Here is a 26,490-nt window from a genome sequence, read left to right as displayed (position 1 = left end):
TTACAAGTATGAAGAACATAGTAGAGGCGCGAAACCTTCAAAAAACTTTCTATTTCTTAGCAGGAGTTGGTCATTGAGGATATTGTCTTTAACATGTTGCAGATGCTTAAAGATCTGTATTTATTCCACAACATCGTTTTAAGCACTTAACCTCGCGTATGAAATAACTCGATATTAAATGGAGGGCTCGCTGCATGAGCTGTTTGCACAAGGTGTTCCGCATAAGTAGAGCCCGTAGTACCGTCACCGCTTCTAGTAGGAATATCCTCTTTATACCTGAGACCCAGAGCTCGTCCCGTTTGTCCGACATACAATTTTGGACAATCAGCGCATGTAATTTTGTATACTCCTAATTGGGAAAGTTTATCGCTCTTACTCTGCAGAGAGTGAATTAAATTCCTATGCAAACAATTATTAGTAGAATAAGCGACTCTGAAATTATGGGCTCTGAGTAAACGCCCCTATTTGTAACTTATATTGCGTATGTAAGGGATAGATATAAGTTACTTTACTAGCATAAGTAACTGTGTGCGGTTAATTTTAGGTTTCATATCCTATTTAGCTCGTCTCTTGTTCTCTCCATTTCATTTTTTGATATATGTTGATCCACGGTTGGGAATATATGTGGGCTATTTAACCGCGACCTATGCATAAATTTTCTCATATTCGTATGGGCATGCGCATTCAAGTAACTTCCCTTGTCTTGCGCATGTGCATACATAGCGGGTCAAGCCTGTAAGTGAGCGACCCTTTCTAGCTGCAGTTTATGGCGGGTCATGGCCCATCGAACATAGGCCGATGTGAGGTGGAGCGTACACCATTAAGTTTAGTAGTGGTTTTGACTTTGTTCATATGTGCTGTTTGTGTTTTCCTTTTCTTTTTCGTTTGTAAATGTATAGCTATGGAGTTCTTTTAATCATTGACAAAGGTCTTCTTAGGCACTTGAAGGTTTTATTGATGTTCTGGAGAAGGTGTAGTTATCTACACCGAAACCGAAACCTAGGTTAACACTTACACTAGGTGCTTTTTTCGCAATCGAGGCTGGTTCTTAGTTTTTTCTATTAAACCTATGAATATCTGTGGTGCTTTGGTTTCCTACTAAAAGAAACTCAATGACTGCTCCCTTCTTGGAACACATCTCCGTTATAGGCGACATTTTGAAGGATAAGTATAGTCCCATCTCCTATCGAAACCACATGAAACTTTTGAGTCTGAAGTGGATATATTGGCAGAGATGAGAACGTGTAGCATTGCTTATTGAATGCCCCTCGTGTTATAAGTGTTTTGCATACGCAAAAAAGCCTCAGGTCGAAAATTAGACAAAGTAAAAGTAACTACTACAGTGTCAGGTTTGATAATGATGACATTTACTGTTATTAACAGTGGTTCTGAAAGTTCATGTGGCTCTATGCACTATAGGACTTAACATCAGAGGTCATCAGTCCCCTACACTTAGAACTACTTAAATCTAACCTACTTGAGGACATGACACACATCCATGCCCGAGACAGGATTCGAACCTGCGACCGTATCAGCGCCGCGGTTCCGGACTGAAGCGCCTAGAACCGCTCGACCACAGCGCCTGGCAGGGCGATTCTCATTTTAACATTTTATCCTAGCCAATGGCTACCCTGCTTTTTGCTGTACTGTCTACGTAAATAAAATCGAATCATTTTAAATATCTTGTCATCAAAGAAGCATAAATGATAAATAGGAAATGGAGAAATACGAAAACGAAGAAGGCTCATTTTAGTCGGACGTATGCTACTCATATATGAACAGTTGATATGTACCGAAAACTTAGTAGAAGCGAATTTTGTGGAGCTAAATTAAAACTAGAATATGCAGAACAGATTATGCAGGTCCACAATGTGCTATGCAGGGGACACGCCAATCGATTTTTGTGATAGTGTAACTTGTAAAATTAAAAGACATAGAATTCTGAGATTCATATTAAAGACTTATCGCTACTAACAGTGCTCTAGCTTCTTCTACGGATATTTCAGTTACCATTGTTGTGCAATGATAAATGTCTCTGATTATTATGAGTAGGCACACTGCCTGTCACGTGTGTGATACGGAATGCAGGATGTACTGAACCAAGTTTCATATACTGCAAGACTGATCGGTTATTCATGACGTATCTTTGTGATCGTTTGCTTCTTAAAGGCTGCAGTTGAATCGTTGCTAACTGAAACCAAAGTAGGTGAAACGCTTACAAAAGACGAAATAAATGACTCCTGTGTGGTACTTCGTTTAAATATAGTGGTTCGAACTTTCAGCACTTTTGTGAAATCTGGAATCATACATTAAAAACAGTAAAACTGCCAAAATAAGTGTGTTACAGCATATCGTGCTGTACCTTGATTTTCTGTGGTCTGACCTTTGTACGTGTCAGGCTCACCTTATGAATTATTTTTGTACTCCTATATTGCATAGTGTATACTCCCAACTTTGTAATCGTCATTAACAGACCATTAAACAAGAAGAAACGATGAATGTGTGACTGTGACCCAACAGCTATGAGAAACATAGTGTTATGTAGTTTATGTCCTAATTGCCATTTAACCAGGTATATAATTTAATATTCAGGTCCAAATATTACACAAAATAAAATGACTCACGGGACTTTAAAACTGAAATGCGAATGATCGCACTGATAATTATTTCTTGTTCTTCTTTCCTCTTGGTTCTGTGAAGAGGTGTTATTATTTTGCCAGCCTTTTTGGATCTTGCGGCTGACTCATGGCAGGGAAATTAAGCGGATGTTTTTTTCAAGTTGTTTGGTGCTGAAGGTCATTATCCGCACAGATACAGAAGACGGTATGGCCGCATCCACAAAGGAGTGTTCAAGAGGACGGGCGATTTGTTGCTGTACAACTTCAATGTTTTGACAGTCAAAAATAAATTATTTTTGCCAGAGGCCAGGTGTAAACATGAGTTTTAATATCGTGGGAGCAGCGCCTGATTACTGGCATGCCTTCCTGGAATGTATGTTCAAGTTTTAGTAAGGGATTTTCTGATTGGTTCATGATAATTATTTATTGTATTTAAATTAATGGATTATCAAAAACCAGGCCAGAATTCCTTCAGCACACCACAAGTTTCTCAATTTAATCTTGAATCTTATTCATGTTCCTGTATTTCCTTAAAATTCTTCATTTTCGTTACGAGATCATGAATTTTATTTTAAGTATTATTTTAGCAGTCAGCTAGAAACTATAGATACCAAACTTATTTAAAGAACTAAACGGAATACATATATACTATGAGCTACAATTTCGGGATCTTAAGAGTGATTTACACATTGATTCTAACTATACCTCTAACGTATTTGACCTCTTAAATGAGCTCGTATTTATTCGTGATAACATGGTTATACAGATGTTGATTCTAATAGACTCCTCTATGACGTCAAACATATGTTGTTGTTAACATTCCTAAGGACATCCTAAATAAGAAATGTGACAGCAGTACATCGCTCTTGTAGCAAAACGTAAAGGAGAAGTGACCCACCTTTATGCACAGATGCACAGTACAAAATGATAGCCAGCAGCCTTTCAATTAAATACTGCAAAGCTAAGCAACTGTCGAAATCTTAAAGCTACCATCATTAAAATTAAATACTGCCAGCTTCTGAGATAAGTAACTATTCCTCAAATCGAGATAAGTATTGTTACAATAGTAAAGAAAAAATTATATTATATCGTTATTACATAACTTAAAAACGCAGCAGTTAGAAGATAATAATAGAGCATCAGAAAAAGAATAAAAACTACTAAACGAAAGAATATGACTAAAAATATATTAATCACAAATAAATTCAATTGAATAACTTGAAACAGCTTAAAGCAATAATTAATCCAAAGTTCAGCCACACAATTCCTTAGAGGAGTATAGTATATAACAGGTAACTTTACACTCATTGAAAAACATATACGACTATCATCCGAATGATCACTTGTTTGGCGTGAAAAACAGACATTATAGATAATACAGTATTTAAAAATACGATTTCTAAAATTAAAATTTGTGGTCGATTTTCTTAAATAACGATAGATCAGTTTATATCAGTGTATAAATACCAACGAACGTCATTTTATAACTACAGTAAAAGCGTTTGATTCATAGTCATGCTCTGCCATTTAAGATATCTTCTTCTGCAAAAGGAAGAGGATAGTGTACTGACATTAATGCTCACCGAGCGAATCTTTCATTGTCCATTGTGTTCAGCAAGTAAGTCTTCATCCACGGCATTGTGAAAAATAGCCTCTCAGCTTTGCATGTTGATACTGGTAGGGACGCAAGAACACACAAGTGATATTTTATGTTTGGATAGAAATTCCTGTCACAAGCATCAGTAACCAACATAAGCTCTGTAGAGAGGAAAGGGTTTTCTTAATAACTCCATTTCTCGTGTCACAATGTGTACTGTGCTTTAACTAACAGTTCGGATAGCTTATCTAAATTCTTGTGATGGCAGTTAATGTGTAACCTTGTTTCGACTGAAGATAAGAAATCCTTGTTTAGATGAAATTCCTTCTCCTGATATTCAATGAGTCTACCTATATCTGGCAAAATACTGCTCCTGTGTAACACACCTCAGGAGAGCTGTATGGATGGCTGTCTCTTTCAGTTTGATTCTTTACCTGTACCTCGATAACACATTCAAATACTTCTTTAGCTAAAGGCTTATAATTTTACAAATGCCTTATGATATTAGATCTCAAATTTGTCCTCAGAGCGGAGACTTTTAAATTTCCGATGAATTTAAGCTTTTAGCAGAAGACAACTTTGAAGATACGTTGAATGCTGTAATGGAAAGCTGGAAACATATTGAGTAACATACTAAGCAGATTGAAAGCTGGTAGATGCTTGACATTTCTTATAAGAACTCGAAATCTTAAACAAAGATGTAACGACTTGTTGACCTACAAACCAGTTCATTTAAATTCATTTATTCCACCAGGAAAAGCATTAAACTAGATTAAAAATAAAATTTCCTCGCTACATTATAGCGTAGAAGAAAAACTTGTTCGAGATATATGCTCTGAATAAACTTAAGATATTTATAAAAATGTGAAGTTTCGTATTGATCCGACTTGGCTCCTTAAGTTTATCAGACACATTTACCCAAACATAGGTTCCTAAACGCCTCTCCACATAGATTTATTTGTCAGTGCGGCGGAATGGGATTGGAATGATGATGGAAATAGGATCACATTTTAGGAAGTGGAGAAAATGGTCAATAGACTGAAGTGCAATAAAGCAGCTGGGCTGAATGAAATTAAGTCGGAAATCATCAAATACAGTGGAATGTCAGGTCGTAAATGGCTACACAGGATAATTGAAATGGCCTGGGAGTCGGGACAAGTTCCATCAGACTGGACAAAAGCAGTAATCACACCAATCTATAAACATGGAAACAGAAAAGATTGTAACAACTACAGGGGTATCTCTTTAATCAGCGTTGTGTGTAAAATCTTTTCAGGTATTGTTGAAAGGAAAGTGCGAGTATTAGTTGAGGACAACTTGGATGAAAATCAGTGTGGGTTTAGGCCTCTTAGAGATTGTCAGGACCAGATCTTTAGCTTACGGCAAATAATGGAGAAGTGTTATGAGTGGAACAGGGAATTGTATCTATGCATTATAGACCTAGAAAAGGCATATGACCGGGTTCCTAGGAGGAAGTTATTGTCTGTTCTACGAGATTATGGAATAGATGGCAAACTTTTGCAATCAATTAAAAGTCTTTACGTGGATAGTAAGGCAGCATTTAGAGTTGACGATAATTGAGTTCATGGTTCAGAGCAGTTTCAGAGGTAAGACAAGGCTGCAACCTGTCTCCACTGTTGTTCATATTATTTATGGATCATATGTGGAAAACAATAGACTGGCTGGGTGAGATTAAGATACGTGAACACAAAATAAGCTGTCTTGCATATGCGGATGACTTAGTTGTAATGGCAAATTCGATTGAAAGTTTGCAAAGTAATATTTCAGAGCTAGATCAGAAATGTAAGGACTATATTATGAAGATTAGAATCTCCAAAACGAAAGTAATGTCAATGGGAAAGAGATACAAACGGATTGAGTGCCAAATAGGATGAACAAAGTTAGAACAGGTGGACGGTTTCAAGTACTTAGGATGCATATTCTCACAGGATGGTAACATAGTGAAAGAACTGGAAGCGAGGTGTAACAAAGTTGATGCAGTGAGCGCTCAACTACGATCTACTCTCTTCTGCAAGAAGGAAGTCAGTACCAAGAGTAAGTTATCTGTGCACCGTTCAATCTTTCGACCAACTTTGTTGTATGGGAGCGAAAGCTGGGTGGATTCTGTTTACCTTATCAACAAGGTTGAGGTTACGAATATGAAAGTAGCTAGGATGATTGCAGGTACTAGTAGATGGGAACAATGGCAGGAGGGTGTCCACAGTGAGGAAATCAAAAGAAAAACTGGGAATGTACTCTATAGATGTAGCAGCCAGGGCGAACAGGCTAATGGGTCAATCCATACCTCCTTCAAATGGTTCAAAGAGCTCTGAGCACTATGGGACTTAACTGCTGTGGTCATCAGTCCCCTAGAACTTAGAACTACTTAAACCGAACTAACCTAAGGACATCACACTCATCCATGCCCGAGGCAAGATTCGAACCTGCGACCGTAGCAGTCGCGCGGTTCCGGACTGAGCGCCTAGAACCGCGAGACCACGGCGGCCGGCCAGGCTTAGATGGTGGGGTCATGTTATACGCATGGGAGAAGCAAGGTTACCCGAGAGGCTAATGGGTTCAGCAGTACAGGGTAGGAGGAGTCGGGGGAGACCAAGGAGAAGTTAACTGGACTTGGTTAAGAATGATTTTGATGAAATAAGTTTAACATCAGAAAAGGCACCAATGTTAGCACTGAACAGGGGATCATGGAGGAACTTTATAAGGGGGCTTATGCTCCAGACTGAACGCTGAAAGGCATAATTAGTCTTAAGTGATGGTGATAAATGATGATGATGATGATGCGGTGGTACACAAAAAAAATCCTTAAGATGAATTTCCATAACAATACAACACGTACAAACTGAGACTCCTACACTTTATGTTACGGAGTTCGGTGCCCTTTTATATCCCTGGCAAGTTTTGGATGTTCCGTACATATAAACATACGAGGTTAAATAAGAAGAATTTGCATCATTATTTATTTTACGGCATTTGAAGTTGGGACTCTCCCAAGAGATGCAGTTCTGTTCATTTAGTAAGAAAAGCTACACGTTTAAGGGAATTGGAATCTATCAGGAGAAAAAGACATTCGGAAGGAATGGCCCACAATATGGGACCAACTCTGGTATTTGCCTAAACTGAGAGACTACAGAAAACATCTGTAAATTTATTGGTGGTTGGATTCGAATCATCTCGCCTCCCGAGTCCGGGAATTGTTAGATGAACACCTCAACGATGGAGATTTTGAAAACTATATTTGTACGACATTGTTTCAACATAAAATAAAATACATCACAACAAAAGATGGAATTCGGGTATTACAGGTTTGGTCCTTTGACAGGGAATGAATGTATGCAGTTTTTTAAAAAATTAACACAGGATGGAATTCCTGAATTCGGTTATTGTAGTATTGCAAAAACGCGAAAAGGTTTTGAATAAAACGGGAGAGAGGGATGCAGTGCGAAATCGGCTCGGGCGCATTCAAGCTGCCCGCTGAAAAAATCCTTTGAAACTAAAGAACTGTGGAATATGCTGTGAATACATGCCTCTTCCGCTCCCTCCAAGTCCGTCCCCATCGTTCCGTAAGAGACTGATTATCATAATTAAGTACTGATAAGCGGTGTTTTATCATTTGGACTACCAACGATGGATTTTTGAGTCAATTAAGAAAATGCAACCATCGCCGCTTGAGCGGTATTTTTTGTTGATAAAGGCGGTTTTTGGGTGACAGGTAAATTCAGGTGTAGTTTTATGAACTGATTTTAATTTAATTTCATTTGTAATGGTGTTACCGATCCTCTGCGTTGTGAAATACGGAAACTTTGCAACCTCGAAGCTGTAATACTCTCCTTATGATGCTTCCAGTGTTAAAGTTATACTGCTATACAAAGGTAATTTGGGTATTATAGTACTACGTAAATATTTGTAACTTACCATAACGCTAGGGGACTACTAAAAATCGGTTTTCCTCTTCTTTCTTGTTACAAACGTATCCGTAATTAGAAACTATCATAACAACACATAGTACAAAAGATATAAACGGCAGCACTCATAATAAATAATAATAGAAATAAGAACTGAACTATTTACCAAAATAGAGACGAAGTTCCACTAAGGCCAACAATGCACAGTAGTTCATTTTGGATGAAGTAGGGTTGGGTGATAGCCAATAATTCTTCCGATGTATTGCTAGTTTCAGTCTCTCAACAGCACTGTTGACTATCTATAGAGGATGTCCCTCTTCCATCGGATGTCTGTAAATCAAAGTGGCCCTCAATTTCACTACAAGGCAGTTATGTCGTGTGTGATTTCATTTAGGTGATTAGGGGATTCGGACCCCCCCCCCCCCCCCCCCCACCCAGATCGCCCCCCTTCCGCCCTTTGCCTACGCCCTTGCACGTTCAAAGTCTATTAATTCGCTGCGTTCTGTAATGCACATAAAACTGAGATTGATAAGAGACTACTCGGAATGACGTCTACACTTGTGGTACAGACGGAATACTGTCTCAGAATTCTGAAGCCGTACCCGAAACATTTTCAAATTAAACAATCCTTCCCCTGTCACTCAGAATATTTTTCGTCCAAATAATTCTCTAACTCCCTCCTTGTAACGGACGCATATTAAAATGTACATGTTGTGAAAATTCATCTGTTCGTTTACTCTCATGTCAGAGATACGTATTACACACTATGTGTTCAGTTCAATTTTTTGTTCATAAATTCACTTCAGATCCATATGCACAAGAAATTTACATATGCTTTCAGTGATTAACTTTTTTTCTGACAAACTAGATTGTGACAGGACATCTGCATTCCGTTTGATGTAGTCTTCTAAATATCATTTTTTGAAGTATACTAAACAAAATTTTTCTGTGTATCTGAAACTGATCTACTTAGAATTCCAGAATTTCCCTATATGCGAGTGAATGTTGAAAAGTAATGATTGCAAAATTTTTGTACGAAAGCTCTTATCGGTAATTAAATAAAACAAAGGTTATTAAATTATGCATCTTTATTATTCATGTCTACATATTGAGTCCTCAACAGTTACCCAGGCTGCGAACGCATTTCTCCCATCGAGAAACCTGTTTGTTGATATCATTACTATTGACGGTATGTTTGTGGAGTCCCAACCTCACTTCTGCTTGGTTCAAAATGGTTCAAATGGCTGTGAGCACTATGGGACATAACTTCTAAGGTAATCAGTCCCCTAGAACTTAGACCTACCTAAACATAATTAACCTAAGGACATCACACACATCCATGCCCGAGGCAGGATTAGAAACTGCGACCGTAGGGCCTAGAACCGCTCGGCCACTCTGGCCGGCGCACTTCTGCTTGCACCACTTCATCACTACCAATGAGAGGTCCTCGATAATGTTATTTAAGTTCTGGAAACAAGAAAATCAGATGTGACCAAGTGAGGATGGTATGGAGGATGATCGATGACAGTGAATCAATCGTGTGTGGACAGATATTGTCATGCTGATCGAGACGGTGCTCCATATGTGGTTATGAATGCTAACCACTAACGACTTCAGATTACTACCAAAATGAATTTTTATAAATCACTAATATAAAATAACATAACAACCATCATAACATTTACACATTATTATTACATACGAACTAGACGTGAAGTACTATGTGAGCTGGTCGAGAGGCTAGGTTGTGACTTGCAGGTTCCAGAAGAGCAATGCATGACTGCATTCTACCTCTGGAATTCGCAAATGCTACATAACAACAATGCAGTGTGACTGACATACAATAGAATGTATTGCGAGTTTCAGCGGCAGAATGGAGTAACACAGTACGCTTCCTGTTCGTTTTTCACCTGATAGTTACAAGTTAACCTCATGTAGTACGGCAGGAAGTCGTCAGTGGCTAGCATTAATAACCATGTAAAACATTCCTTCCACCTGCTGGTAGTGATTAACCATCGAAAACGCGTAGCAAATGATCAGAGCGGAGAATTGGTAGCAACCGACTATGATGTTGCTACAGATGGAGTGCATGCCAACTGGTGTGTAACGCGATAGACAGCAGTCCAAAACGGCCAGGGGACCGCACACACGTCACCGAGGCGCGTTAATTACAAGCATGTAACTCTCCCCTGCACCCGCGGAATGGCAGCCGACTGACGCGCGGCAGGCGGTAGCGGCTGCAGGTGAAGGTGGCGCTTTGCAGCTCTGTGTTTTAGCAGCAAGAGCTGACGATTAGAACATAAGAAACGAACGGTTCATTCCTGTCCAATTCCTATCCTCTTGGCTATTTTGAACACGAGAACCTATTTTCTGTATCCGTCCAGCCTGGACAATTTTTCTTCAATGGTCTCAAAATTACAAGATAGTACACTCAATTCGGTATCGAAAGGTATCAAGAAACAAACACACCCAACTTTTGTTTCATTTCATCAAATAACTCTATCACGAAGGCTGAGCTTAAGGATTTAAAAAACACGAAGACAAAGACCACCAATGGAAAGCAACACATTAAAAACCACACAGCGACTGTGCAGCATCCAGAGTAACACAGTCCTTGAAACTTTGGAAAAACTTGAAAACAGGACTACGGCCACAAGCGACTCTCAAGAGTTAACCACCTTAAATACCTGCAATACTTTATCATTATAATACGTCCAGAAAGGCTTATTACTTCCGGAGCAGGAAGTGATAATATACTCAGATATACAGGGTGTTACAAAAAGGTACGGCTAAACTTTCAGGAAACATCCATCACACCCAAAGAAAGAAAATATGTTATGTGGACACGTGTCCGGAAACGCTTACTTTCCATGTTAGAGCTCATTTTATTACTTCTCTTCGAATCACATTAATCATGGAATGGAAACAGACAGCAACAGAACGTACTAACGAGACTTCAAACACTTTTTAACAGGAAATGTTCAAAATGTCTTCTGTTAGCGACGATACATGCATCCACACTCCGTCGCATGGTATCCCTGATGCGCTGATGCAGCCCTGGAGAATGGCGTATTTTATCACAGCCGTCCACAATACGAGCTCGAATAGTCTCTACATTTGGTACCGGGGTTGCGTAGACAAGAGCTTTCAAATGCCTCCATAAATGAAAGTCAAGAGGGTTGAGGTCAAGAGAGCGTGGAGGCCATGGAATTGGTCCGCCTCTACCAATCCATCGGTCATCGAATCTGTTGTTGAGAAACGTACGAACACTTCGACTGAAATGTGCAGGAGCTCCATCGTGCATGAAGCCCATGTTGTGTCGTACTTGTAAAGGCACATGTTCCAGCAGCACAGGTAGAGTATCCCGTATGAAATCATGATAACGTGTTCCATTGAGGGTATGTGGAAGAACATGGGGCCCAATCAAGACATCACCAACAATGCCTGCCCAAACGTTCACAGAAAATCTGTGTTGATGATGTGATTGCAAAATTGCGTGCGGATTCTCGTCAGCCCACACATGCAGATTGTGAAAATTTACAATTTGATCACGTTGGAATGAAGTCTCATCCGTAAAAAGAACATTTGCACTGAAATGAAGATTGACACATTGTTGGATGAACCATTTGCAGAAGTGTACCCGTGGAGGCAAATCAGCTGTTGATAGTGCCTGCACACGCTGTACATGGTATGAAAACTGGTTCTCCTGTAACACTCTCCATACAGTGACGTGGTCAACGTTACCTTGTACAGCAGCAACTTCTCTGACGCTGACATTGGGGTTATCGTCAACTGCACGAAGAATTGCCTCGTCCATTGCAGATATCCTCGTAGTTCTAGGTCTTCCCCAGTCGCGAGTCATTGGTTGGAATGTTCCGTGCTCCCTAAGACGCCGATCAATTGCTTCGAACGTCTTCCTGTCGGGACACCTTCGTTCTGGAAATCTGTCTCGATACAAACGTATCGCGCCACGGCTATTGCCCCGTGCTAATCCATACATGAAATGGGCATCTGCCAACTCCGCATTTGTAAACATTCACTGACTGCAAAACTACGTTCGTGATGAACACTAACCTGCTGATGCTACGTACTGATGTGCTTGATGCTAGTACTGTAGAGCGATGAGTCGCATGTCAACACAAGCACCGAAGTCAACATTACCTTCCTTCAATTGGGGCAACTGGCGGTGAATCGAGGAAGTACGCCGCATCTCGTGGTTGTGCGGTAGCGTACTCGCTTCCCACGCCCGGGTACCCGGGTTCGATTCCCGGCGGGCTCAGGGATTTTCCTTGCCTCGTGATGGCTGGGTGTTGTGTGATGTTAGGTTAGTTACGTTTAAGTAGTTCTAAGTTGTAGGGGACTGATGACCATAGATGTTAAGTCCCATAGTGCTCAGAGCCGTTTGAACCATTTTTCGAGGAAGTACAGTACATACTGACGAAACTGAAATGAGCTATAGCATGGAAATTAAGCGTTTCCGGACACATGTCCACATAACATATTTTCTTTATTTGTATGTGAGGGATGTTTCCTGAAAGTTTGGCCGTATTTTTTTGTAACACCCTGTATAAAAAGCTGCCCATAGTGCTAAATCGCGCACTCGTAACTTAACTCATAAGATAGTCACAGAGCCGATTAATTACATTTTCTTTCAGTAAAAGCACTGTAGCACACAGTAAATTTTTCACCATTAAGCCCTAAGTGGTCAGCGCGGCAGTGTGTCACGCCAAGGGGCCAAGGTTCGATTCCTGGATGGGTCGGAGATTTTTCCGCTCAGGGACTGGGTGTTGTGTTGTCCTCATTATAATTTCATCATCATCAATGGAAGGCAACGGGAAACCACCACTAGAATCACTTCCCTAGGCGCTCATGCGATGGACCTCTGTGACGAGGCTTCCCCATGACATACTGGCCGTAAGACAGAAGACAAAGTTTTTTTATGCTTGCCTCCGAACAAATTACCTAAATATCAGCAGACAGCCAGAAAATCGAACCTGTGGTTTTCTCTGACTGCACAGACACGCATTTAGATGTACACTCCTTACCCGTATCTCAAGTCCGTCCATAACAGGCAAACCTAATTCACACAGGTAAGCAGGTAACCACTGTACAGTAAGTAAGACACCAGTGGTCAATAACAGGTAAAACCGATCAAATGGGGGTCCAAACACTGTGAGAGCTGTAAACTGGAAACAGCACGAAATTTAATATACATATATACAGCACAACTTTAAGAACCTAAATAATTCCCACCATTTGATTCTGTAGCTTATCCGGTTGCAGGCTGATAAATTCCAAAGACACCTTCCACATGTTCACATTGTCTAGCAGCAAAGACGAGACCATCGCTCTCTCACTAGTTGCAGTCCGGACACACGTCTCCGTCTGCATCCCCGCCGTCCAAGTGACAGAAAAACCAGAACACACGCAAAGTGCGACCGCCGACAACAGACTACACACCGGAGCGCCAACCAACCGACCTAGAACCAGCCCTCTCCCCCACAGCGTCGTGCGCTTAAATAACCGAAAAGAGACCAAACAGGAAAACCGCGGCCACGCGATACAGAGTCGATCGCAGAGATCTCAACTGAACATTAGAGATGCGACTGGCGTCAACGGCGCCTTTTATCATAACCAAGTGTATCGTTTTCACTCTAAAAGAGTGAAACTAAAAAGAACTAAAGTAGGCCTTAAATCGATAACGCATAAAAAAATTATACTCTTACCTACGACTTAAATAATAATACTTGGGCAAAATACCAGGCTCTAAAAGATTACGAAAACTTTCCCACAGTATATCTTCAAGAGCACATGCCGTTTCATGAATCACATGTAGACAAAATCTCTAAGCGAAACGGGTGGCTCATCTTAACCAAGAGCGAAGCTATAAAAATATATTTCCCTTTAAAACAATTACAAAAGTACCACTTAATAAGGGTAAACGTACCTGTCCATACACAAAATTTAAAAACACTGAACCATTAAGTATCATTAGAAATGTATAAAATTTAACAACAAACAATTAGAGATGGGGAACCGTCGCTAATCACCATGTACTTCACACTCGTAAAATAGACTTGTATACAGTGTTCTTAAATACCGCAAGACTACTAGACAGTTTTAATCGGTGTCGTATATTAACACAAACGCTGATAAATGTTTACGTGTAAAACTGTAAGGCTCCCTGTTTTTATGCGTTGTCCTTTTTGTTATGGTAAGATGCACAAGCAGTACACCGAAGTTCAAGCAAATTACCAAATAACGCGGACCTTAATTGTTGCGCCCGTACGCCATTAGATACAACTGGCAGCACATTCAACAGGGCTTACGTAATTCGTAGTCTCAGCACGGAAGTAGCAGCGCCACGTAGTGTAATACTTTCGTGTCAACAGGTAAGGTTTTGTGAACAGAACAACAATTGTGTAATCTGTAAATACACTCCTGGAAATTGAAATAAGAACACCGTGAATTCATTGTCCCAGGAAGGGGAAACATTATTGACACATTCCTGGGGTCAGATACATCACATGATCACACTGACAGAACCACAGGCACATAGACTCAGGCATCAGAGCATGCACAATGTCGGCACTAGTACAGTGTATATCCACCTCTAGCAGCAATGCAGGCTGCTATTCTCCCATGGAGACGATCGTAGAGATGCTGGATGTAGTCCTGTGGAACGGCTTGCCATGCCATTTCCACCTGGTGCCTCAGTTGGACCAGCGTTCGTGCTGGACGTGCAGACCGCATGAGACGACGCTTGATCCACTCCCAAACATGCTCAATGGGGGACAGATCCGGAGATCTTGCTGGCCAGGGTAGTTGACTTACACCTTCTAGAGCACGTTGGGTGGCACGGGATACATGCGGACGTGCATTGTCCTATTGGAACAGCAAGTTTCCTTGCCGGTCTAGGAATGGGGAACGATGGGTTCGATGACGGTTTGGATGTACCGTGCACTATTCAGTGTCCCCTCGACGATCACCAGAGGTGTACGGCCAGTGTAGAAGATCGCTCCCCACACCATGATGCCGGGTGTTGGCCCTGTGTGCCTCGGTCGTGTGCAGTCCTGATTGTGGCGCTCACCTGCACGGCGCCAAACACGCGTACGACCATCATTGGCACCAAGGCAGAAGCGACTCTCATCGCTGAAGACGACACGTCTCCTTTCGTCCCTCCATTCACGCCTGTCGCGACACCACTGGAGGCGGGTTGCACGATGTTGGGGCGTGAGCGGAAGACGGCCTAACGGTGTGCGGGACCGTTGGCCAGCTTCATGGAGACGGTTGCGAATGGTCCTCGCCGATACCCCAGGACAAACAGTGCCCCTAATTTGCTGGGAAGTGGCGGTGCGGTCCCCTACGGCACTACGTAGGATCCTACGGTCTTGGCGTGCATCCGTGCGTCGCTGCGGTCCGGTCCCAGGTCGACGGGCACGTGCATCTTCCGCCGACCACTGGCGACAACATCGATGTACTGTGGAGACCTCACGCCCCAAGTGTTGAGCAATTCGGCGATACGTCCACCCGGCCTCCCGCATGCCCACTATACGCCCTCGCTCAAAGTCCATCAACTGCACATACGGTTCACGTCCACGTTGTCGCGGCATGCTACCAGTGTTAAAGACTGCGATGGAGCTCCGTATGCCACGGCAAACTGGCTGACACTGACGGCGGCGGTGCACAAATGCTGCGCAACTAGTGCCATTCGACGGCCAACACCGCGGTTCCTGGTGTGTCCGCTGTGCCGTGCGTGTGATCATTACTTTACAGCCCTCTCGCAGTGTCCGGAGCAAGTATGGTGGGTCTGACACACCGGTGTCAAAGTGTTCTTTTTTCCATTTCCAGGAGTGTATTTTTGGTTTAATGTTGCAGTATTATCAGAGAGGTACACACATTTACAAAATTGACACTGTGACAATGTTACGACAGTTGTCAAACGAATGCATCTCGTCCTCAGAAAGGAAATAATCCTAATCACCACAATAGTAAATTTCTACTAGAAGTTTCTTTAGAAACTTGTTCTTACGAGTATGTCATGATGTTGGCCAGTACTATGATTAATCATCCAATTCCGGTTTAAAGTTCGAAACTATTTCAGATTAGAAGTCTACGGAGGATGGTTAGTTTTGTGGCAAATTGAGAACAAGATTAGTACAGGTCGCTGGAGTTTCCAGTGGACGCCAGCTGGTGAACTAAGAAGTTTATGCCTCTGCTCGCAGTATTTACCTTAGCTGCGATGAGCTTTCATCTGCGTGACTGCTGTCATCATCTGAAAATTCTATAAAATCTAATTAAGCCTTGGCTGTTTTTTTTTTTTCAGTAGAAACTCTACCTATGTTTCTCGATATGTGATAAAACATGCACTCATCCCTAGTCTTGGAATATGGTGATGTGAACGTCCGCGGCTAGAGCAGTGTGCATATTAAAATGCCCCCTCAGTCCTCGCAATAACTATTGATTTACTGGCTGTTTCGTTTCTCCACAGTTGACGCTCAACGACGCTGCAGCTAATATCTAGCTGAATGTCAGCTGCAGTGAACACTGTGTTCACACAAATTTCTCCTCTGCATTGTAAAGAGCATTATGCGCCCTGTTCTGTATTTGACGCCATTTCAGAGAGGAGTTCCAGAAAATTTGGCTCTTGTCTTTTTCATAGCCTAACTGTCTCCCCACCTTGGTTCTTTTGTTCTACACATCATGGCTTTTTTCGACCGATAGAAGTTTTCTCTTATTTTTGTTGAAACTCTCTCTGCCCGTCGCAACAGCCATACTATTAAACTGCGTCAAAATATTGGCTATTTACTTCTTCCTAGTTCGTTTCGTCAATCGGACGTTTTCTACCCGTTCCAGATGCCTAAAAGCTCCATGCGTACATCACATGTGTACCACACGCGGTTCACGTGATTAACTGCACACTGGTTTTCTTTGTATCCATTTGGAATTCCGAAATGCAGTTTTCTAAAGCTTATCTCTGTCTTACTTTTGGTGGCCCATTATTTGCTCTCCATTATGCATCACCTATCCGGTCGCTGACTCTCGCCATGGGACATCCCGTAAGAGGTTTTCGTGGTGCCTCCCATGGTGCAGTCTCTGTTTCTGCCCACACCTGCTTCGACACAAAACGTTTCCTCTCTCTGCTTGTTACACCTTTTGCTCTTTGACATGCGTTATACAGGAGCAGTGTGTTAATACTGTTCATTCAGTGTCATGCTTTTTGCATTACATACTTATAAGCAAAATCTGCTCGTTACTACCGAAGTAAGGTAGGTGTCATATGTTTAATCTCGAAACATAGCTCGAACTCTACTTCACTTGCAGATGCCCCTGTGAACATATCATATAATGCTGCCATCCGACTTCCTTCCATGTTAAAACTGAGCCAAGCAATATTAGTTCTTCTACTGATCGACCAGGTGCAACAGGTATGGAACTCCATCCCACGAACTGACATCCGCCTACTGTACAACACAATGCATGCACGTCTACATGCTTGCATTCAACTTTCCCGATGATACACCAGTTGTTAATGAACCAGCATTTCACATTTGAAGTGGCTTATCTCGCAATTACCGCTACGGTTGCAGGTTCGAATCCTGCCTCGGACATAGATGTGTGTGATGTTCTTAGGTTAGTTACGTTTAAGTAGTTCTAAATTCTAGGGGACTGATGACCTCAGAAGTTAAGTCCCATAGTGCTCAGAGCCATTTGAACCAACCAGCTCTCTCACTGTCCTCCCATACTCACTATCATATGCATTCGCCATAGGTGACAAGTCCATGAGCCAATTCCCGTACAGCGGATTAAAGCCTTACTTCAAGACCACACCATCGCCTAGTGCAAGTGATGTGGCCCTTGAATATTGATAGTGAACTGGCTCAATAATCGGTCCAAACGGGTTATGGTCAGAGACAACAACGCTGACATAGGAGCGAGTGATTTTTGCATCATGCGAGGTGTTTTACAGAAGCTGTGAGAAATAAACATTTGAAAATACTTGTCAGGATGCGATACACTCCAGAGAAGCTTTTATCAATTTGTAATAGATGTTCACTGACATTTTCCGCTTCCCATTCTTAAATCTCTTTCGTACAAAGGCCTGTATGTAAAAGAGTTTTATTTGTGCTTTCTGTTATGCACAAAGTAAGGGAGCTGGTTAGCAGTCCACGGGCATGCGACTGTGGTCGTGGTCTCTATGGGTTAAAGGTGATATTTGAAGTGTAGCGTCTGTGCAGTCAGATGTAAGAGATATTTGATGTTGCTGAATGGGTTAACTACTGAAGTCTATAGGAATTTGAAGTACACTGACAAAAAAATCGTGGTACCAAAAAATTATAAATGTATAGAATTGAAACTTCGAGAATGCATATGCCTGTGTAATCTGTTTAAGGTCTCAATATTTCCGGATAAATGGTTAATATAATTGCGAATTAGACCACTGCAAATGTGAAATGCTGGTACATTAACAACTCGTTTAACACCGGAAAAGTTGAATGCAAGCATATAGACGTGCATCCATTGTGTTTTACAGTACGTGGATGTCAGTTTGTGGGTTGGAGGTCCATACCTATTGCACCTGATCGAACAGTACAGGAACTGTTAGTGCTCTATGTGAATGATGTTGAAGCTGTCTTCCGATGATGTTCCATATGTGCTCGATTTGAGACAAATCTGGTGATCGAGCAACCCAAGGCAACATGACAACACTTTGTAGAGTATGTAGGGTGACAACAGTGGTACGTAGGTGAGAATTATCCTGTTGCAAAACACCACCTGAAGTGCTATTCATGAGCGGCAACACAACAGGTCGAATCACTGGACATACATATTGCTGTCAGTGTGTGCGGGATAACCACGAGAATGTCCATGTTGTCACACGAAATAACACCACAGACCATAACTCCGAGTGTAAGTCTAGCTTGTCTAGAAAGCAGACGGGCTAGCTGCAGGGTTCTCAAACCCACAGCCGTCACTGGCACCACAGGAAAACCATTTATCATCAGAACATAAAACAGACCTCAACCCGGCGCCCCAACGAGCTCTCACTTGACACCACTGAAGACGCAATTCGCTGTGGTTGTGGTCGGCAGAGTGCATGTTACAGGGCTTCAGGCATTGTAACTATTAAGTAACCGATTTATAACTGTTCGTTGTGGCACTGTGGTGACAACTGCTGCCCAGTTTATTGGTGCAGATGCAATACGACGCGATAGAGTCACACGCTGAACATGAAGATCTTCCCTTTGCCACATGGCCATTCGGAGTCCGGACTTCTTTTCCAGTAAATTGTATGATTACCGCTGTCAGCAGTCCGGCACAGTGGCTACTTTCCTGGCAAGTCCTTCTCTAGTAGCTCAGAAGGAACACCCAGCTTCTAGTAAGCCTATTACACGACTTCGTTCTAACTCAGTGACGCGTCGAAAATGGCGTTTTTGTCGCCTTAAAGGCATTCTTCACAAAGATCAACTCGCCACTTTCAGTCTCAAGGGTACCTAATGCTCACGTCGATTACAGCATTCATTTAAAGCAAATCTGATTTGCATTCTCATTGTGGCGCTCCTAGTGACACCCCTATACAGCTGGCGCAAAATCTGAATAGGTATCATCCTTCAAATGCAGGAATACGCCTAAAAACTTTCGTTTATCTCGCCCAGCTCCTTCTCGGCGATGCGACCTTTTACCCGTCACTCTATGTGCCCATGCGTGGGCTTGGAATCCAATTACTTGGAAGACAAAAATCAATAACCTCTGTTGCAGCGCGATTATACCTACTCCTTGGATTAATACTGTGGGCCTAGGAGGCAGACGCTGTCAACAAAATGGTTTTAGCAAATAATAAGTTTCAACACCAGTTCTTGTGCAATGCAGCTAGCTCTTTATTCGCACGAAGTAATGGCCGCTATCGACAGGGGATCTCAAGTTCATTCCGTATTTCTAGATTTCCATAAAGCTTTTGACACCGTTCCTCACAAGCGACTTCTAATGAAGCTGCAGGCCTACGGGGCGTTGTGCGACTGGATCCGTGATTTCCTGTCAGGAAGGTAGCATTTCGTAGTAATAGACGGCAAATCATCGAGTAAAACTGAAGTGATATCAGGTGTTCCCCAGGGAAGTGTGCTGGGACCTCTGCTGTTCCTGATCTATATAAATGACCTGGGTGACAATCTGAGCAGTTCTCTTAGGTTGTTCACAGATGATGCTGTAATTATCGTCTAGTAAGGTCATCCGAAGACCAGTATTAGTTGCAAAGCGATTTAGAAAAGATTGCTGTATGGTGTGGCAGGTGGAAGTTGACGCTAAATAACGAAAAGTATGAGGTGATCCACATGAGTTCCGAAAGAAATCCGTTGGAATTCGATTACTTGATAAATAGTACAATTCTCAAGGCTGTCAGTTCAAATAAGTACCTGGGTGTTAAAATTACGAACAACTTTAGTTGGAATGACCACATAGTTAATGTTGTGGTGAAGGCGAATCAAAGGTTGCGTTTCATTGGCATGATACTTAGAAGATGAAACAAGTCCACTAAAGAGACAGCTTACTCGTTCGTCATCTGTTAGAATATTGCTGCGCGATGTGGGATCCTTACCAGGTGGGATTGACGGAGGACATCGAAAGGGTAATCACGTAATAGGGAGAGTGTGTGGCAGATACGATACGCGAGTTGGGGTGGAAGTCATTAAAGCAAAGACGTTTTTCGTCACGGCGAGATCTATTTACGAAATTTCAGTCACCAACTTTCTCTCCCGAATGCCAAAATATTTTGTTGAGCTCAACTTACATAGGTAGGAATGATCATCAAAATAAAATATGAGAAATCAGAGCGCGAACAGAAAGGTTTAGGTGTTAGTTTTTCCCGCGCGCTCTTCGGGAGTGGAATGGTAGAGACATAGTAAGATTGTGGTTCTTAAATGTGAATAGCAGAGTAATAATGTAGATGTAGATATAGTATCTACAGTAAATAGATAAATAGGTGAAAAATGGACAGTTGTGGTCACATCAGTTATGAAATCTGTAACGGTGTTATTACAAAACAATTTCACATACATCACCATAACTACATCGTTACGTATTGTCTGGGAATTCAGGAGTACCGTATACGTCGCAGTTATTACATGGACTACATAGTAATCTGAGCTAAAGCAAGTGTTTGATGAGCCGCTTAATCAATAGTAACTAAAATGTGCTGGAACACTCATGCTCAAGTGATCATCTGTAAGACGGCTGGTTAGACGACCACACTATGGTGGTGCCGTAGATTTATACGTCGTTTCCTGCTGTTCAGGCATGCGCCAGTGCACCGGTGTCCAAAATTAAAGCTACAAACGGAAATTTTGTACGATTGCGTTTATTTTGCCACAAAAGAGTATAAGCAGGTGATAGTAAAGTAGAAACATTGTAAAGAATAGAAAATGTAAACAACTGCTACATGCATAATGGTAGACAAAAATGTACTTCTTTTTTACAACTTAACGGACTTGCGCTCGCATTCCGAAAACTGGTGAAGGTGCTCAGTATGGGGTGTAGCCACTTGTGACAGCAATACAGGCTTGACAACAAGGCATGCAGTCAATAACGTCATCACTCTCATGTTAAGGCAGTAACGCCCATTCTTGCAGAGCTGCTCACGGATAGTTGTTGCTGAATGCTATCGCGATGCAGTCCGTCTCTCAAATGATACCCAAACTGGAAGAGCGAGCAGACCGCGCCATGCGTACAATATGTTCCATTTCCAAGAAAGCATTAACCAACAGTGCTCTAGGCGGTCGAGTATCATAGTCCATCAGTACGATGTCTGGGCCAATAGCACCTCGCAATAACCGCACATGAGGTCACAAGATCTCGTCACTACACCTTACCGCAGTTAAACCTTGCCGTCTCACCCGTACAATTTCATGAAGAGGTGTTCTAGAGTCAACAAAATTCCTGATCACAACATTAAGGATCCTTCTCGATACCGGTCGCTTTCTACAATGTTTGGGTCCCGAAATCGTGTTGCACGTTTCCTGCAGATGCGAATCCGTCGAGAGTCACTCTCTCGACGAAATCGGTATTCATCTGTGGAAAGAACATTGACCCACTGTTGACAGTCCAAGTGGTATGTAGACGACTCCACTCTATACGTTACCTTCTGTGAAGAAGCGTCAGTATAGTATTACACATATAGCAGGTCTACGACAATCAAGGGCACTATGCCGAAGACCTTTTTAGACCGTTTGCCTCAATACAAGACGTCCAGTTAATGCTGCGACGTTAGACGCCAGATGCCGTGCAATACTAATGTGGTACGGTCATGACCTTACAGGAAAATAACGGTCCTCTCTTTCTAATGTCACACGTGGTCGGCCGTGTCCTGCTCTTAGGGATACAGTTTCGGTCAGTATAAACTGTAGCAAAATCATAGAAACAACAGAACAACTCACATTAAGTCATCAGACCACATCACTTTGCTACTGTCCTGCTTCTGTTCTCCCTATGACCCTCCACCGCAGAGTCTGGTAGGTGACTCTGTGCCACACTGCACCATCACAACGATTTTTGATGTGTGACTACACCTTGTAAACATTACCGCGTTCTACAGGTGCCCTGACGTCAGCGTTGGGATGGTTGTCCGTTGATCGGAATGCCGCCTTCAGTGCAGAACATGATCGTACAGATGACTATTAACAGTTTGTAATATTACATAATGAATGAGACAAAGGACGGGAAGAAAGCCGTTTGGCTCTGAGCGCTAAGGGACTTAACTGCTGAGGTCATCAGTCCCCTAGATCTCATAACTACTTAAACCTAATGACCCTAAGCGACATCATATACATCCATGCCCGAGGCAGGATTCGAACCTGCGACCGCAGCGGTCCCGCGGTTCCAGACTGTAGCGCCTAGAACCGCTCGGCGACTCCTTCCGGTGAAAGCGGTTTGTTGCTTTAATTTTAAACACGTGTACAATCGGATAAGGTTGCAAATGGAGATATTTCACATAAATGTAGATTTCATGGGCTGAATTAGAAGTATAATACGAAAAAAAGAGCACTCCTTTTGGATGTCAAACCTTGGGTCATTATCTTTCCAAATTACAATGCTTCGTATGTCACCCAGCCACAATTACATCTGCCCTCTGGTATGAGACAACTCAGATATAATAATCTAATTCGTAGTACCGTTCTTCATATACAGTCAATAAAATTCTTCGAGATGTGTGACCATATGGTCGTTGTGTAAAACTTGCGATGTTTCGGCCACTTTTGCGAATGGTCTTCCACGCAGCTTTGTCCTAGATAGCGAAAACAACCGAAGGAAGATCATTTGCAACAGGCCTAGACGTCGGAAGCTTCACACATTGACATGCGGTCACATATCCATAAGAATTTTGTCGAATACGACAATAGCCACGGAAGCATATGCTTACATTCTTCAGATGTTCTTTATTTTGTTCGTAAACGAAAGTATGTAGATATATGCTACGAAAGTTGCTCAAACGGAGATCTTTACCACTATTAAGGTGCAGAAATAATGAGTGCTTTATGAAAGACTTTGAATCACATGAATTAAAAAGAGTACTTGAACACCCAAAACTATAAATGAACACAATGGAATACGTTCAACCACATGGCTTACCACGTTTTTAGTGAGTACAATAAGGAGAGTAGGCAGTGGATGATCGAATGAAATAAAATGTGGGAACTTAACTACATGAATGGGCACATATTAATGGAACATCATAGACTTAACTACAAGTTTAATTCAATTGAGAGGAAACACAGATCTACATCTATATCTGCATCTACTTGGAGACTCTACAAATCACATTTATGTGCCTGGCAGAGGGTTCATTGAACCCCCTTCACCATTCTCAATTATTCGAATCTCGTATAGCGCGCGGAAAGAATGAACTCCTATATCTTTCCGTACGACTTTTGATTTCACTGATTTTATCTCCCAATGTAGGTCATTGTCAACAAAATATTTTCGCATTCGGAGGAGAAAGTTGATGATTTGAATTTCGTGAGAATACTCCGGTGCAACGAAAAACGCCGTTCTTTTAATGATTTCCATCCCAAATCCTGCATCATTTCTGTGACACTCTCTCCCACATTTCGCGATAATACAAAACGTGCTGCCTATCATTGAACTTTTTCGATGTACTCCGTCAGTCCTATCTGGTAAATATCCCACACCACGCAGCAGTATTCTAAAAGAGGACGGATAAATGTAGTGTAGGCAGTCTCCTTAGTAAACCTGTTACATTTTCTAAGTGAACCTACCAGTAACACGCAGCCTTTGGTTAGCCTTCCCCACAACATTTCTTATGCGTTCTTTGCAATTTAAGATGTTCGTAATTTTAATACCTAGGTATTTAGTTGAATTTACGGCTTTTAGATTAGACTGATTTATAGTGTAACCGAAGTTTAACGAGTTCCTTTTAGCACTCATGTGTATGACCTCGCCTTTTCATTATTGAGGGTCCAAATGAGTGAAATGGCTCTGAGCACTATGGGACTTAACATCTGAGGTCATCAGTCCCCTAGAACTTAGAACTGCTTAAATGTAACTAACGAAAGGACAGCACACACGTCCATGCCCGAGGCAGGATTCAAACCTGCAACCGTAGCGGTCGCGGGGTTCCACACTAAAGCGCCTAGAACCCCTCGGCCACATCAGCCTGCTAAGTTAGGGTCAACTGCTACTTTTCGTACAATTCAAATATTTTTTCTGAATCGTTTTGCAGTTTTTTTTGAACTTCTGATGACATTATTAGTAGATAAACGACATAGGAATCTGCAAACAACCTAAGACGGCTGCTCATGTTGTCTCCCTAATCGTTTATATAGATAAGGAAGAGGAAAGGGCCTATACCACTACCTTGGGGAGCGTCTGAAATGACTTCTGTTTTACTCTATGACTTTCCGTCAATTACTACGAAGTGTGACCTCCTTGACAGGAAATCGCAAATCCAGTTACATAACTGAGACGATAATCCATAACCACGCAGTTTCACTACGAGCTGCTTCTGTGGTACAGTGTCAAAAGCCTTCTGGTCTTCTCACGAAATCCCAATCACCAACTTTCTCCTCTGAATGCGTAAATATTTTGTTGACACTTACCTACATAGGGAGAAACGATCACCACGATAAAATAAGAGAGATCAGAGCTCGTACGAAGAGATATATGTGTTAATTTTTTCCGCACGCTATACGTGACTGGAATAGTAGGGAATACCAGGAATACGGAATCGATCTGAAATCCCTTGTCAATAGCACTCAACACTTCGTGTGAATAAAGAGCTAGTTGTGTTTCACAGGAACGATGTTTTCTAAACTCAAGTTGACTCTGTCTCAATAGACCTTTTCCTTTGGCGTAATTCATAATGATCGAATGCAATAGATGTTCTAAATTACTTCTGCATATCGTCGTTAACGATATGGGACTGTAATTTAGTGGATTACTACCTTTCTCGAATATTGGTGTGACCTGTGCAACGTTCCAGTCTTTGGGTACGGATCTTTCGTCGAGCGAACGGTTGTGTATGATTGTTAAGTATGGAGCTAATGCATCAGCATACTCGGAAAGGAACCTAATTTGTATACAGTCTGGACCAGAAGACTTGCTTTTATTAAGTGATTTGAGTTGCTTCACTACTCCGAGGATATTTACTTCCAAGTTACTCATGTTGGCAGCTGTTCTCGATTCGAATTCTGAAATATTTACTTCGTCTTCTTTTGAGATGCCATTACCGAAATCTGTGTTTAGTAACTCTGATTTCGTAGCATTTTCTTCGATAGTATAACCATTGCTATCGTGGAGAGAAGGCATTGATTGTTTCATGCCGCTTACACACTTTACATACTTTGGATTTTCTGCCATGTTTCGAGACAAAGTTTCGCTGTGGAAACTGCTATAAGCGTCTCGCATTGAACTCCGCGCTAAATTTCGAGCTTCTGTAAAATATCGCCAATCTTGGAAATTTTGCGTCTGTTTAAATTTGACATGTTTGTTTCGTTGTTTCTGCAACAGTGTTCCAACCCGTTTTGTGTACCAAGGAGGATCATATCCGCCGTTTCTTAATTTATTTGGTGTAAATCTCTCGATTGCTGCCGATACTATCTCTTTGAATTTAAGCCACATCTGGTCTACACTTATATTATTAATTTGGAATGAGAGGAGATTGTCTCTCAGGAAGGTGCCAAGTGAATTTTTATCTGCTTTTTTGGGTAGGTATATTTCCCGTTTATTTTTCGAGGGTTTGGAGATTACAATATTCAATCTTGCTACGAAAGCCCTGTGTTCAATAATCCTTGAATCGGTTTTGATCCTCGTTACTATTTCAGGATTAATTATTGCTAACAGGTCA

The sequence above is a fragment of the Schistocerca gregaria genome, chromosome 3 (assembly GCF_023897955.1).
Source record: "Schistocerca gregaria isolate iqSchGreg1 chromosome 3, iqSchGreg1.2, whole genome shotgun sequence".
Lineage (NCBI taxonomy): Eukaryota > Metazoa > Arthropoda > Insecta > Orthoptera > Acrididae > Schistocerca > Schistocerca gregaria.
This window is presented reverse-complemented; position numbering follows the sequence as displayed.